At 40.0% G+C, this 14,350-nt stretch overlaps 2 long non-coding RNA genes across 3 annotated transcripts in view; both read right to left on the bottom strand.

Annotated features, from left to right (window-relative positions):
- Positions 1-14,350, bottom strand: part of LOC142054857 (uncharacterized) — a 42,787-nt gene that overhangs the window by 18,106 nt on the left and 10,331 nt on the right. The window lies entirely within an intron of this gene.
- On the bottom strand, positions 8,505-11,276 carry LOC142054861 (uncharacterized). The gene is made up of 2 exons (XR_012659691.1): positions 10,732-11,276; positions 8,505-9,996 (listed from the first exon to the last, which is right to left on the bottom strand). It is a non-coding gene; the product is annotated as an uncharacterized LOC142054861 (long non-coding RNA).

Raw genomic sequence — 14,350 nt, 5'->3', positions numbered from 1 at the left:
CACCTGGAGTTTTGTGTACAGCTTTGGGCTGCTCCGTACAAGAGAGACATGGATATAATTTGTGGGTAAAAATTAAGGGACAGCCAAATATGGGTGACACTGTTGTGGGGTTTGCTACAGGTCACCTGATCAAGAAGAGGAAGTTGATGAATCCTTCTACAGACAGCTGGAAGTAGCCTTGCAATTGCAGGACCTGGTCCTCATAGGGGCTTTCAACCATGGAAAATCAACACAGTGAGCCATGTATGATCCAGAATGTTCCTGCAGAGCATTGAGGACAACTTTTAGCTGCAAGTTTTGGAGGAGCCAACAAGGCAAGATGTGCTGCTTGACCTTATCCTAACAAACAAGGAAAGGCTGGTTGAGGATGTGAGAGTTGGGAGTAGCCTTGGCTGCAGTGACCATGAGATGGTTGAGTTTAGGGTACTGCGAGGTAGAAGCAGGGCTATGAGTCGGGTTACAACCCTGGACTTCAAGAAGGCCAACTTTGGCCTCTTCAAAGACCTGCTAGGAGGAGTCCCATGGGCGAGGGCTCTGGAAGGCAGGGACGTCCAAGAGAGCTGGACAGTATTCCAGGACCACTTTTTCCGAGCTTAGGATCGGTGCATCCCTAGAAGGAAGAAGTCAGGCAGAGGAGCCAGGAGACCCACATGGATGAGCAAAGAGCTTCTAGAGAAACTCAAATGGAAGCAGGAGGTTCACAGTATGTGGAGAAAGGGACTGGCCACTTGGGAGGAATATTGGAATGTTGTCAGGGTGTGCAGAGATGCGATGAGGAAGGTCAAGGCCCACTTGGAATTAAATCTGGAAATGCATGTCAAAGGTAACAAGAAGGGCTTCTTGAAATACATCAGCAGTAAAAGGAAGACAAGATACAGCAGGCCCACTGCTGAACAAGGAAGGGGCCTGTTGTGGTTTAGCGGCAGCTCAGCCCCACACAGCTGCTCGCTCACTCCCCCACCGGTAGATGGGGGAGAGAATCAGAAGGGTAACACTCGTGGGTTGGGATAAGAACAGTTTAATAATTAAAATTAAAAGAAACAACAGTAGAAATGCAATGTAAAGGAGAACAACGAGAGGCGCAAAGCCCCGGGGGAGGGGGGAAGGGAGGGGAGAGGGGGAACGAACCGCCGGAACAAACCCCACGCGCCGCAGTCGCTCGCCGCCCGCCGACCCGACGCCACGCCGTGCCTGTGCTGCCACTGCCCCCCCCAATATACTGGTCATGGTGTCACATGGTATGGAATGAACCTGCCATTGGCCAGTCGGGGTCAGCCGCCCCCACCATGGCCCTGCCCCTCCCAGCCCCCCCTGCCACGCCACGCGGCAGAGCGCGGGAAGCTGGAAAGGTAGCCGACCCCCACAGTGAGGAGAATTAACCCCTTCTCAGCCAAAACCAGCACAGGGCCCTGGCGACACAGGATGCAGAGAAGACAGAGTTAGTGAATGCGTTCTTTGTTTTGGTCTTTACTGCTAAGGCTGGCCCTCAGGTATCTCAGCCCCCAGAGAAGAGAGGACAAAATGGGACAAAGGAAGACTTATCATCAGTTGATAAGGACTGGGTCAGAGATCACCTATGCAAACTGGATCTTCACAAATCCATGGGCCCCGATGGGATGCACCAAAAGTGCTGAGGCAGCTGACAGAAGTTCTCGCTGAGCCACTCTCTATCATTTTTGAAAGATCATGGAAGACAGGAGAGGTACCTGAGGACTGGAGAAAAACAGATATCATGCCAATCTTCAAGAAGGGCAAGAAGGAGGACCTCGGGAACTATAAGCCAGTCACCCATCACCCAAAAGGTGATGGAGCGTTTCATCTTGGAGGTCATCACCAGGCATGTAGAGGACAAGAAGGTTATCAAGAACATCCAACATGGATTCACCATGGGAAGATCATGCTTGACCAACCTGATAGCCTTCTATGATTGTATGACTGGCTGGGTCGATGAAGGGAGAGCAGTGGTTGTTGTTTACCTTGACTTCAGTGAGACATTCGACACTGTCTCCCATAGCATCCTCACAGGCAAGCTAAGGAAGTGTGTGTTGGATGATGGACAGTGAGGTGGATAAAGAACTGGCTCAGCAACAGAACTCAGAGGGTCGTGATCAACAGCACAGAGTCTGGTTGGAGGCCTGTCACTAGTGGTGTTCCCCAGGGGTCTGTGCTTGGTCCAGTCCTGTTCAACATATTCAACAATGACCTAGATAATGGGACAAAGGGATAGAGTGTAACCTCAGCAAGTTCACTGATGATACCAAGCTGGGAGGAGTGGCTGATACACCAGAAGGCTGTGCTGCCATCCAACCAGACCTGTACAGGCTGGAGAGCTGGGCTGAGGGGAACCTCATGAAATTCAACAAAAGCAAGTGTAAGGTGATGCACCTGGGGTGGAACAACCCCATGCACTGGTACAAGTTGGGAGCTGGACTACTGGAAAGCAGCTCTGTTGAGAAGGACGTGGCAGTCCTGGTGGTCAGCAAGCTGACCCTGTGCCAGCACTGTGCCCTTGTGGCCAAGAAGGCCAATGTTATCGTGGGGCTGCATTAAAAGGAGTGTGGCCAGCAGATAGAGAAAGGTTATTCTCCCCCTCTACTCTATCCTAGTGAGACCACATCTGGAGTCCTGTGGTCAGTTTTGGGGTCCCCAGTTTAAGAAGGACACAGAACTGCTTGAGCAAGTCCAGCAGAGAGCTACCAAGATGATCAGGGGACAGAAGCATCTCCCTTATGAGGAAAGGCTGAGAGGCTCGGGTTTGTTCATCCTGGAGAAGAGGCAACTGAGGGGGGATCTCATCAATACCTATAAATATCTAAAGGGTGGGTGTCAGGATGATAGGACTAGGCTCTTTTCAATAATGTCAATGACAGAACAAGGGGCAATGGGCACAAGTTGGAACACAGGAAGTTCCACCTCAATAGGAGAAAAATCTTCTTTCCTGTGAGGTTGCCAGTGCAGTGGAACAGGTTGCCCAGGGAGGTTGTGGAGTTCAAAACCCACCTGGATGCATTCCTGTGCCCCCTGCTCTGGGTGTGCCTTCTCAAGCAGGGGTTTTGGACAAGGCAATCTCCAGAAATCCCTTCTAACCCCTACCATTCTGTGATTCTGCGATAATGGAGAGAGTCCAACAAAGGGCCATGGAGGTGATTAAGGGACTGGATCATGTCTGCTGTGAGGAAAGGCTGGGAGAATTGGGGCTGTTTAGCCCAGAGAGAAGGCTCATTGCTGATCCTATTAACATATATAAATACCTGAAGGGAGGATGCAAAGTCAATGGTGCCATGCTCTTTTCAGTGGTGACCAGTGACACAACAAGATGCAATGGGCCCAAAGTGAAACATGGGAAATTCCATCTGAACATCAGGAAACACTCTTTTTACTGTGGGTATGACTGAACACTGGCACAGGTTGTCCAGGGAAGTTATTTAGTGTCTATCTTTGGAGATCTTCAAAAACCATCTGGACATGGTCCTGGGCAACCAGCTCTGGGTAGCCCTGCTTGAGCATGGAACTTGGAACAGATGACCTCCAGAGATCTTTTATAATCTTAAACATTCTGTGATTCTGTGGATTTCTATGGAGAAATATTCCCTATTATTTTAAGATTATTTTGTCTATTCTGACATTTTTTTGTAGCTGTCATCCTGGAATACGAGTACTGCACAAATAAATCATTATGCATTGTTTACTTTAAATTGTTTGACTAATATTTTGGTTTTTTTGCTAAATGAGCATCTGTAGTATCTAGGGTTCAACTACATTTCCCTTTCTATCTACATCAGCCATTAATTTATGGATATCGTATTGTAAAAATAGTCATGTTGATTATTTTTTATTTCCTTACCTATTTTGATTGAGTGTTCAAAATTTTCTCTGCTGCTTGCCTTGCTGAACTTAACAGTAGGCATGGACGAGGTTACATAGTTTGGAAGGAGATGGAGCCCTACCAGTACTCTTAAATAACAGAGACAGTTGAATATTTGATTTTTGTAAACAGGTGGTGAGATAAATGATTTATGTATGGTTGGAAAATACAGAAAATTTCATGAATAAATAAATTTTATTTGCTGCACAAGACTTATTTCAAGAAAAAAGATAGCATTCTCTCTTCTTTTTGTGGATATACCTGTAGCCCAGTAAATATGACTTGTGCAATTATTAGTAAAAGGCCACAGGAGCTGTATTGACCTGACACTGCAGGGTCTCAGGAGTTATCTGGGTTTGTCTTGGCCTAAGCTGGTTTTAGCTGTTATAGCAATTGTCTAATGGTCAAGTGTCAACTTGACTACTGGCTAACATATTTTTGCTTAACTCTTTAAATGCTGGATATGGTAGAGACCTGACAAACCTAGGCAGTCACTGTACAACTCGTTATGATGACTCGTTATTTTAGTCCTTTATCGTTAACTGAGGCCATTAGTTGACAGGGAAAAAATAAAAAAAATATCAGTTATGTTTCTCTCTCTATATATATTACAAATTCTAGCAAGATATTTAGTTCTTCTGTCTTATTATGCGTTAACATACTGTCATGGTTTTAGCTGGGATAGAGTTAATTTTCTTTGCTGTAGCTGGTATAGTGCTGTGCTTTGGCTTTAGTATGAAAATAATGTTGATAACACACTAATGTTTTAGTTGTTGCTATGTAGTGCTTATACTAGTCAAGGACTTTTCCAGCTTCCTGTGCTCTGCCGGGTGCACAAGAAGTTGGGAGGGGACACAGCCAAGACAGCTGACCCAAACTGACCAAAGGGATATTCCACACCATATGATGTCATGCCCAGTATATTAACTGGGGGGAGTTGGAGCTGGCCAGAGTAAGCAGTGATCATGGCTTGGGAACTGGCAGCAGCAGTTGGCAGTTGGTGAGCAGTTGTATCACTTGTTTTGTTGGTTTCCCCCTTCCAAGGTTTTGCCTCTCTCTCTCTCTCTCGTTATTTTCCTTGTCTTTATATTATTATTGTTATTATTATTACTGCTATTACTGTTTTATTTTAATTATTAAACTGTTCTTATATCAACCCACAAGTTTTCTTACCTTTTCCCTTCCAATTCTCTCCCCCATCTCACAGGGGTGTGAGGAGTGAGCAAGTGAAGTGGCTGTGTGATGCTTAGTTGCTGAATGGGGCTAAACCACATCATTTTTGAGTACAGCAGTAGTACTTATCTTTATAACTTTGTATGCAATTTTCAAACTTCATCTGCGAGCCAATGGAGAGAATACCAACATTAAGAAAACAGATAAAAATTACCCTAAGCAGACCCCAAGACTGGGGAAAAAATATTCCCAAGTATCACTGTTAACGCAACCTGGACATTGTGGTCATGACCTCTCATAATGCCCCCTTACATTTAATTGTCAAAACCTAACACTGTTGACCCAGAGAACCCTGGGAAGGGTTCCAGAGAAGGCAGGACAGATAACAGGAATTTCACACATAACACTTTCACTGGACCATTCTTGAGGAAGTGACTAGATAATTTGGTCTAGAGATTTTAGTGTCTGTTGTAACTGGACTAATGATTACCACTTCTATTTTGGTTGCAAGGTTAAGACTTCACTATACTAACAGTAAATTCTTGGCTCTCCATATATGGTGTTTTCCCTTTTACCCATAAGAAGGATTTGAGGAAGAACATCCGATTTCCCTAGTCAGTTTTAATTTTATGAGAAATAAAACTACATTCTTACTTTTGATTAAATGTTAATACTTTCACGGTGACCTTTTAAATAGTAGTTACTCAGTTGTTCATGTATAAAGCATTTTGGTCTAGCTACACTGTCATAGTTTAGTTTTTCATTATTACTTTTTATTATTTAGAGAAGACTAGTTTCTTCATTGCTTCAAACATTTTTAAGCTATAAATCTAATATATGAAAAATAGCTATTTCCCATCCAAATTGTTTACTTGAAACTTTGCCTATCATCTTTCAGGCTGAAGCAAGATAATAGAATTCCTTCCCTATTGGGAATAAGCAATCTAATACTGTTATAAGTTGTAAAATGAGTTTAGAACAACTATTTTTCACTAAGTATATTTATATTTATTGATTTATCATGCATGTATTTTAGTGCGACAAGTGAGTTAAGATTTTTTGGTTTGCAATGCAGCGCCGGCTGGAATATAATCTATTGATTTCAGGAATCACTTAACTGATACCTGAGGCTTATGACTCCAGCATCATAGGGAGACAATGCAGTTCAGTAGGTCTGAAAAACCTGTCTGTATTCCCTGTATGCTCAATATCCATAGAAACCTTTGAGGAGCTGAAGAGGGTGATCTGGTATACCCCAATTATTTGCCTCCCTGTCCATATTGATCATCTGAAGATCTCCTTTGATTCTAACTGGTAAATTAGTTCACATGTTCTAGTGACAAAAACTTGATCAATTCCGAGAGGTAGATATTACATTTCTCTCTTACTGACACTTCTAGGTTGTTTAGGTCATCCTCATTGCAGTTTAGGGAGCTGAGACGCTATCTGCTCAGTATGTTCAAATCTTCATTTTAACCAATGTACAGAAAGCTGCATTTCCACCCAACAGTTTTGACAATAGTTTATTTCATACTGTTTGTTTGTTTGTTTAGTGAGTGCTGTGGTTTGGGTTTTTCTTCTTTGTCCTAGATCTAGGATCTATTCAGTAGAGAAGAGGGCCATTTATGCTAACCACCCATCAGAGAAAGGAATTACAGCAAACCACAATTTCAGTTTTAAAGGATTTTTAAGGATTGATGGCTGAAAGAACATGTCTCTTGACTCTTCCATCTGCCCAAGAAAGTGCCAATTTTACTATTCATTGAAATGTATAAAGTGATTTGATAGTCCGAAACCCTGAATAAAAACAAAAAACTTTTCATCATCACCAAAAGCTCAGTTCTAAAATCTACATTTAGGATTTGTCAAGCCTTCTGGCCCAGGGGTCGAAATTCTTCTGTCTTCTATCCTATACTGTATATCACATGGTGTGTTCCAGTTAAAGCCTGTTTGATGAGATGAGAACATCAGTCTGCTTTTAGGTGCAAAAGGTACATTATTTTCCAAAGCATGAATGAAGCCCACAAGACGCTTATTTATCTTACTCTGAAGTGCAACTAACTCAGAAGCAGGAAAATTCCTTTCTGGTCACAATGCCTCTTTGCTAATATGCCACCCACAAAAAGGAAGTATTGCTACAAGATGCCTCACTTGTTTTCCAGAACACCTTGTAAGTTTAGAAAGGTCTGATTCTCCCATTCCTCTCACAAATTCAGCACCTGTGTGTGCTATGTGCACAATGTCAACTGTTTGGATCCTTGGAAATGGCTGATTCCAAGTGAGAAAAATAAACATTAACACCTAGGGTATAAAATTGAATGAGGCACCTCAGCTAGCTGTGTGAAAAACAAACAAACAAAGAAACAAAAACAAACAAACAACCAAAAGTGTTCCTGAACTAGTTCAGTTAATTTAATACAAGTAACTCACTCTATTGATCCCAAACTATCTGTTCATTCTGGGTAGAGCTCCATATTATTCTTCAAGTCATTTTATCAATGGTTGTGGTACTGAAAACCTTAAGCGAATCAGCTCCTTACGCACAGGCTTTCCCTTTTAAGGTTTCTGCTATCCCAAACGTCTGGTGGGGTCTAGTACAAGTTTGTATTGGGTGCAGGTGTCAACTTGTCAGCTGGGGTGCTGCAGGGATAGCCTCTGTGAGGAGAGGCCATGCTGGACATGACCACTTCCAGCTGGCTCCAAAGGATCCATCACAGGGTACAACTGAACCCATCATCCAAGATGGTGGCATATTTAATACGGAAAGAACATTTAAGAAAGGGCAGGAAATGCTGGACAGGCAGAGAAGGAGGAGGCAGGGGAAAAGAGTATGAAACAGCAGAGGGAACATCAAGCTCAGAGAAGAAGGAGGAGGAGGTGCCTCACAGAGGAAGAGATAATCCCTGCAGCCCATGGAGAGCCCATACCAGAGCAGGTTTTCCTGAAGGACCCGTGCTGGAAGAGAAGGAAAATGTGTGGAGGAAGGAGTGGCAGAGGAACTCTTATGAACTGACTGCAACCCCCATTCCCATCCCCATGCACTGATTGGGGAGGAAGAAGTAGAGAGGTCAGGAATGAAGGACTAAGGTTGAGCCTGGGAAAGGGGGAGGAATGGTGACATTTTGATGTTTGCCTTTTTGTTTCCCACTACCCAAAAATATCTATTCTATTTGGCAGTAAATTAAATTAAATTATTTTTTTCCCAAGTCAATTCTTTTTTGCCCATGACAGTAGTTGGTAAACTGTCTCCTTAATTTTATCTTGACCCATGATCTTTCTTATTCCGTTCTTATTTTCTTTCCTTGTCCTACATGGGGGGTGAAAGAGTGAGTGAGCAGCCGGGTGGAAGTTCGGTTGTCAAGGGTAACCCAGCACAAAAATATTAGGATATTTGTTAGTAGGGTGAGATATTAGGTTTTCCTTGCATATGGGATGACTAAAAGAGAAATAAAGTTGGAGACATTCATGTGAAAATTCATATATCTTTTGTGAATAGCATACAGAAAAAGCTTTCCAGTCAAAGACATTACAGAGAGCAAGGTTTACTGTTCCTTTTATGAGAACAAGAGTAATAGTTTTGATTTAAATACATAGCGTAGGAACACTGAATTACCCAGTTTGGATTAAGGCTTTGTATGTAATGCACAAAATCTCCTTTAATTCTGATTTGCTCCAATTTTACCCTAACCTTCAATATTACTCCATATGTGAATACATTTTAGGACAGCAGAGAGAGTTGGAAACAACATTAAGTGGCTTCACAGAGAATAGGACTGATGGTGTTTTTAATTGTTTTGCTAACATCATTGGAGCCATTACCTCATAATCAAAAGTGCTGAATGGTCACCTTTTCCCAACCTTCGTTACCACTCATCATCAAAAAGCAAAGCATAATGGGCAGCAGCTGTTTCTGCTATGCCATGGATTTAGCTACGCTCCCTAAGTGAGCAGTTTGGTTCACCAACATCCATTTCTCCATAAGTCCGTAATTACAAAACCAGAGTTAATCTGCAAAACATTAGTATCTATTTTTAAGACAGATCAAGGGAGGCTTTTAGTTTTCATTATGATAATTTACTTTTCTTGTTTGGCCTTTCTTTTTCTTTCTTTGTCTCATTTCGAGATTCCACTCCCACATCTTTGCTCTTTTTAACTTTCATCCTTATTATAATTCTTTCAGCCTTTTCTTCTTCATGTCTTTAAAGTTAGAAAGCTACAATTTTGTGTGTTTGCTGGCTTTGCATCTTTATATTTCTACTTCTATTTTGTTTTATTTTTTTAGTTTGTTTTGTTTCTTTCTCTTTATTTCTGAGACAGTGCCAGTGTCTGAGTGAAATGATAAACAAATTCTAGAGAACATGTACAAATGTCAAGGAAACTTTTACAGTAGAAAACTTTACAGCTGGAAAGATGAAAATATAATAATATGTAATGATATAGTAATTGAAATATTTTCAGTCCAAAGGGACAGAATGTACTGCTGAGTTTGAGGTTTATTAGAGAAAATCTTTTTTTGCTCAAGAATTTTTTTTTTTCCAGAATGAATTTTGCAGGAAATAGTTTTCTCATTTAAACTGTGGCTGAAATTAGGCTTCCTAAGTTCACTATAAATATTCATTTTTCTATTACATGAGGTACCTAAACAAGATGATCTCAATTTTCTCTCTAGCAGCCTATTTTTTGAGATCTCCCTGTGATTAACTTTGGCAGTTTGGGTTATGTTCTATATCTCTCTTACTGAATAAAAAAGGTGGTGGTTTTTGCCTGGTTTTGGCATAAGTCATGTCAAATTATTAATCAGATGCACTAAAAATCTGTATCTTTTAAAGCTGACTTGATATTCCCTTCGCACCTGAGGGGTTATGTCCTGACTACACTATAGAGGTATTACATTGTGTATCTGGTTCAGAGAATTGTGCAGCTGCCTTCTCTCTTTCAGCCCACACGGTTTCCTTTTCCTGGAAAACAGAAGTGCAGAATGTGATCTGGCTGCACCTTAAATCCATGTCAAAAGCCTGGCCATGTACCCAAACCAGATAGCTAGTCATCTATTTTACAGAACAGTTGTTGCCTGTGGATTGAGTCCCTGAAGTAGACACAGCTAGAATCACTCATTGATACTGGTTGTTATTTTTAACCGGGTATGTCACTAAATCTCATTACTCAAAGGAAAGACAACGGATACTTTGCATTATTTCTTGAATAAAATGAGTATTTTTTAATTTAATTGTTACATATGCTGGTCTCTTTTCAAATAGATAAACACTGTTGTCACAAATATCATTGTAAATTCAGGGGCGGGGGGGGGAAGTGTTCTTTACAATAGAGACCTATTTCAGACATTTTCTTTTCTTTCTGCTTAGTTCAGACCAGCTAAAATGTGGTTCTTTCTATTCCCCCGGGACATTAGTGGAAAAGTTGGAATAATGCAGATTTATGTAAACTAAAATACAGCTCAATGACTAAACACTTTTTATAATCTTCTGTCCCACTCGAATGGCAAAGCTGTATCATTTGTAGGCAGCCTAAGAAAGGCTCACACTACTACTTAAAGTGCTATACAAATCAGAATGCTTTTTATTCTTACATCAGTGATGAACATCTTGGTCAATCTTTATGTTGCCCCTCTAACCACTAGAGCTTGCATCCTGGCTGTCAGATACAATAGAATGAAGGACCGTTAAAACACTGACCTACTGCTAGGATGCAGAAGACTGCTTTCCACAGTGCTACAGGTCAATCTCTTTTCTATGTGTAAGGCTTAAACCTGTAGGTGTAAAATTCAAAAGAACATTTCCTTTCCAAAGAGAGGAGTCAGACAATAGTCATTGTACAGCACGCACACTCACTAGTGATAGGAATGTGGCAAGTCATAATGAGACAAAGTTTTGTTTGTTAGCTCTACAGTTGAACTTGGTGTAGGAGTATGACAGTGAGCTTCTGATTGTGGTCCTGTAGGATAACTTGAGATCCTTCTGGAGCATATGCATGAACTGAGAAATGGGTTTGTCCTATCCCTGTGGAAATCAGTAGGAATCTTGGTAACTTCAGTGACATCTTGGAACAGGCTGCACTCAATTTAGTTTTTAAAGAATAGGGGACAAGCATTTCTGTTTGGTTACTTACTACTACAGAATAGAGCATAATATGCTCAGATTTTACCAATTTTATCTCAGAGTGTTAGAAAATAAAGACTATTGTTCATAGGTTTAAAGAAAAAAAAAGTTATTTTTTTACACTGTTGACTCACCTGACACTGAATTACTGATACGTTCTTAGGTATTTTTGGGATAAATTGTGGAAACCTCTTCATGGTTAAATTATTCTACTGATGTTTTTTTAATATACTGCATCACAATGTTTATTTTCCTCATGGAACATGCTTAGACCCCTAAAAAAAAATCATCAACCAGATTCCCGTGTCTAGACTGGGGGGATAATCCATTCTTTGTATGGCTATTTGGATTTTTCAGCTGAAAAATGTTCTAACTTTCAGCATGGCTAATCCACCACTAATCCTTAGAAACCTTTTACCATGAAGCTGCAAGGGGAGACACAAAAATATGTATTACTCATTGTGTACCTAATACCCATATGTTAATTTCATTTTTCTTACCTTTCATTTTGAGGAAGAGCTAACCTCTCCAAAGATGGGTTAATAGTTTTGGTTCTTAATTATGGCAAAGAATTACAACATAAAGAAAGATAATTACCCTATTTTCTTACTGCAGAATGGAAAAGATGAAGATGCTCACACTGCAGGTGAAATTTAAAAGACCTCTTACTTTGTTGAATTCTTTTATCAATTTGGAGCAGAAAACAGGAGATTTGAAAATAGATCATTGTGAATACCGTTCAGTGTTTGTTGCATAAAATAAAAAAGAAGACCTCTCAGTAATGAAAGCTCATGATTTTCTATGTTTCTGTAATAATTTTTTCCTATTTTCACATCTCTCAGACTTCTTTACTGAAGGGAAAATATATTGTTTGTCTTCACAAACAGTACTCATGTAACTTTGACTTGTTCAGAATGAAAAATAACATGGTCTTTTTTTGTTGTTGTTTAATGTTTTGGGGCCATTTTGGTGATTTTTGTTTGTTTTTCAAAGAAGTTTCTGCGTTACGAAGCAGAGCTGAGCAAAGAGAATTCAAATTCATCCATAGAATGCACATATGAGTTGTATGAACCAAACAGTTACATTATTACATTATTATTTTACTTTAAGAGCACACAGCCATTTTCCTGAATGATTTTTTCTTTACCTTCCCCATCTGTGGTGCTGTGTTTTTTCTGTTTATGTTTCAGCGTATATGAACTGGAACACATCCTGAGATAGGGTCATCCACAGTGGAGGTACATGTTCCAGTCTGATTAACTGATTAACTTAAAAACTTCTGACCTCAAGCTTAGGGTGTGGAAAAAATGGAAGATACTGGAAGGAAAAAAAAAAAAGGAAATAATTTCTTCCCTTATAAAAGAAATGAAAGAACGGTCAAACTACAGTGGTCAGAAGCATGTGAAAAAAAATGGTAAGAAATTGCTTGTCTCTAAAAGTATTTATAAACTGATTTGTCAACAAGCACAGATGATAATTTTTGGAAAGGGGTACAAAAATTGAAACTTAATCATGGACAGAGAAATGTCTGTATCATTTTATTAGGGTAATTATATTTCATAAGGGCTCTTGGTTGAAACTGTTTATACATTCACAATTCTCAAACATCCAAGTCTCCAGCTCATGGGAATTTGAAAATGGTTCATGGAATTGGCTAGAGTCTTATAGCAGAGTATGATCCACAACATCCCTTAATAAGAAAACAGTTTAATTTTACAAGCATGGATGCTTTTCATTTTGTAGCACAGCAGTTGGTAGATGAAACATGGTGACAGGAGTCAAACTGGTGAGATCCTCCCCAACCCAGAAGATGCAAAAAACTTTCTGACAAAGGCAGACCAAGGGACCCATACCAATAACAATGTTGACTTTCCAGACAAGAAACCATACCTATGCCTGGAGGCAATGTAAGAATTCAACCTCTTCATAGAAATGTCAATAGGAGGAGAATAAGGAAGAGAAAACTTGAGTGAGACCAAAGCTCTGAAACATTCAAGCAGATGATAAAGGCATTTAAAGAGATTTTCTTTCCCTGATTTTCAAGTGTTGTTTTGGGTTTTTTGTTGGTGGGCTTTTTTTTGTTTGTTTGTTTTAATTCAAATGAAGAAGCAAACCAGAATTAGATACTCAAATTCCTGATTTAGAATTCTAGAATTTAGCTATATTCTCAAGGAAGAATTAATGGTGGGACATCTGATGCCACTGTGACAGTAGATATCTGTTTCTCACAAAAATATAATACTAAAATAATATACAGATAGCATGAGCATCCAAAGCAAAGAAGTAAAAGAACAACACAAGAACACTAATACAGACAATCACACAGACTGAAAACATGACATTCAGAACTAAAAATGTAGAAAACACAAGAAAGCAAAACACTTGATCCAGAGATTACTACGAATTAAGCATAAATTAAGAAACAAATGAAGTTTTGGGCAGAAATATCGGGTGGTTGTTATTTTGTTTTTAATTTAGAACAGTGAGAAATAAAGCTACCATATGTTCAAATAATACAACTACCCAAGGCCCACACAGTGACCAGTGGAATTATTTCAGTGAGGCATCGCATTGATGAAATCCAGTTTTTGATCCTATGTGCCCCACACATTCTCTGTGTAATAGACTGTATCCCACCCAGGTACGTCCTGCATATTCATCACAATTTGTTTTGTTTCTCCTTTATTCCTCTTTAACTCTGTAGTCAGCAATACAATAGTTTCATATATTCCCCATGTTTCAAACTACCTTCCTTTCCTCAGTCTATGATTTCCACAAATGTTCCAGAAGGAGTGTCTAAAACAGTTTCCCTAGCTTCCCCCCACATCTCTAATTACTAATATGTGCTTTCTGGTCCAGAGATTAATTGGATAGATCAAACAAGTTTGGTATAAGTTTAGTGCTGCAGCCTGTCCCTCAGTGGGTACCTCTACTCTGTTTTGGAAGCCCATCTTTAAGGTATTTGTAGGGAAAATCTTACCTTTGAGAATATGCTATCCTCTGTTAGGTTTTCTTGAACTTATTAAGGTTAGGCAAGCAGAATGGAAAAAAAAAGATAATATTTTCACATAAACCTTTGAATAAACTAATTAGAAAAGCAGAAGTACATTTGGGGACTGAGAAACTTCCAATGAAGAGTGCATCTGCAGCATAACTTCAGCAGATCCAAAACCACTTCACTACAGAACACTTCCAG

Source organism: Phalacrocorax aristotelis, chromosome 1, assembly GCF_949628215.1.
Source record: "Phalacrocorax aristotelis chromosome 1, bGulAri2.1, whole genome shotgun sequence".
In the NCBI taxonomy this organism is placed as follows: domain Eukaryota; kingdom Metazoa; phylum Chordata; class Aves; order Suliformes; family Phalacrocoracidae; genus Phalacrocorax; species Phalacrocorax aristotelis.
The sequence above is the reverse complement of the archived record's forward strand: the minus strand, read 5'-3'. Positions and strand labels throughout refer to the sequence as shown.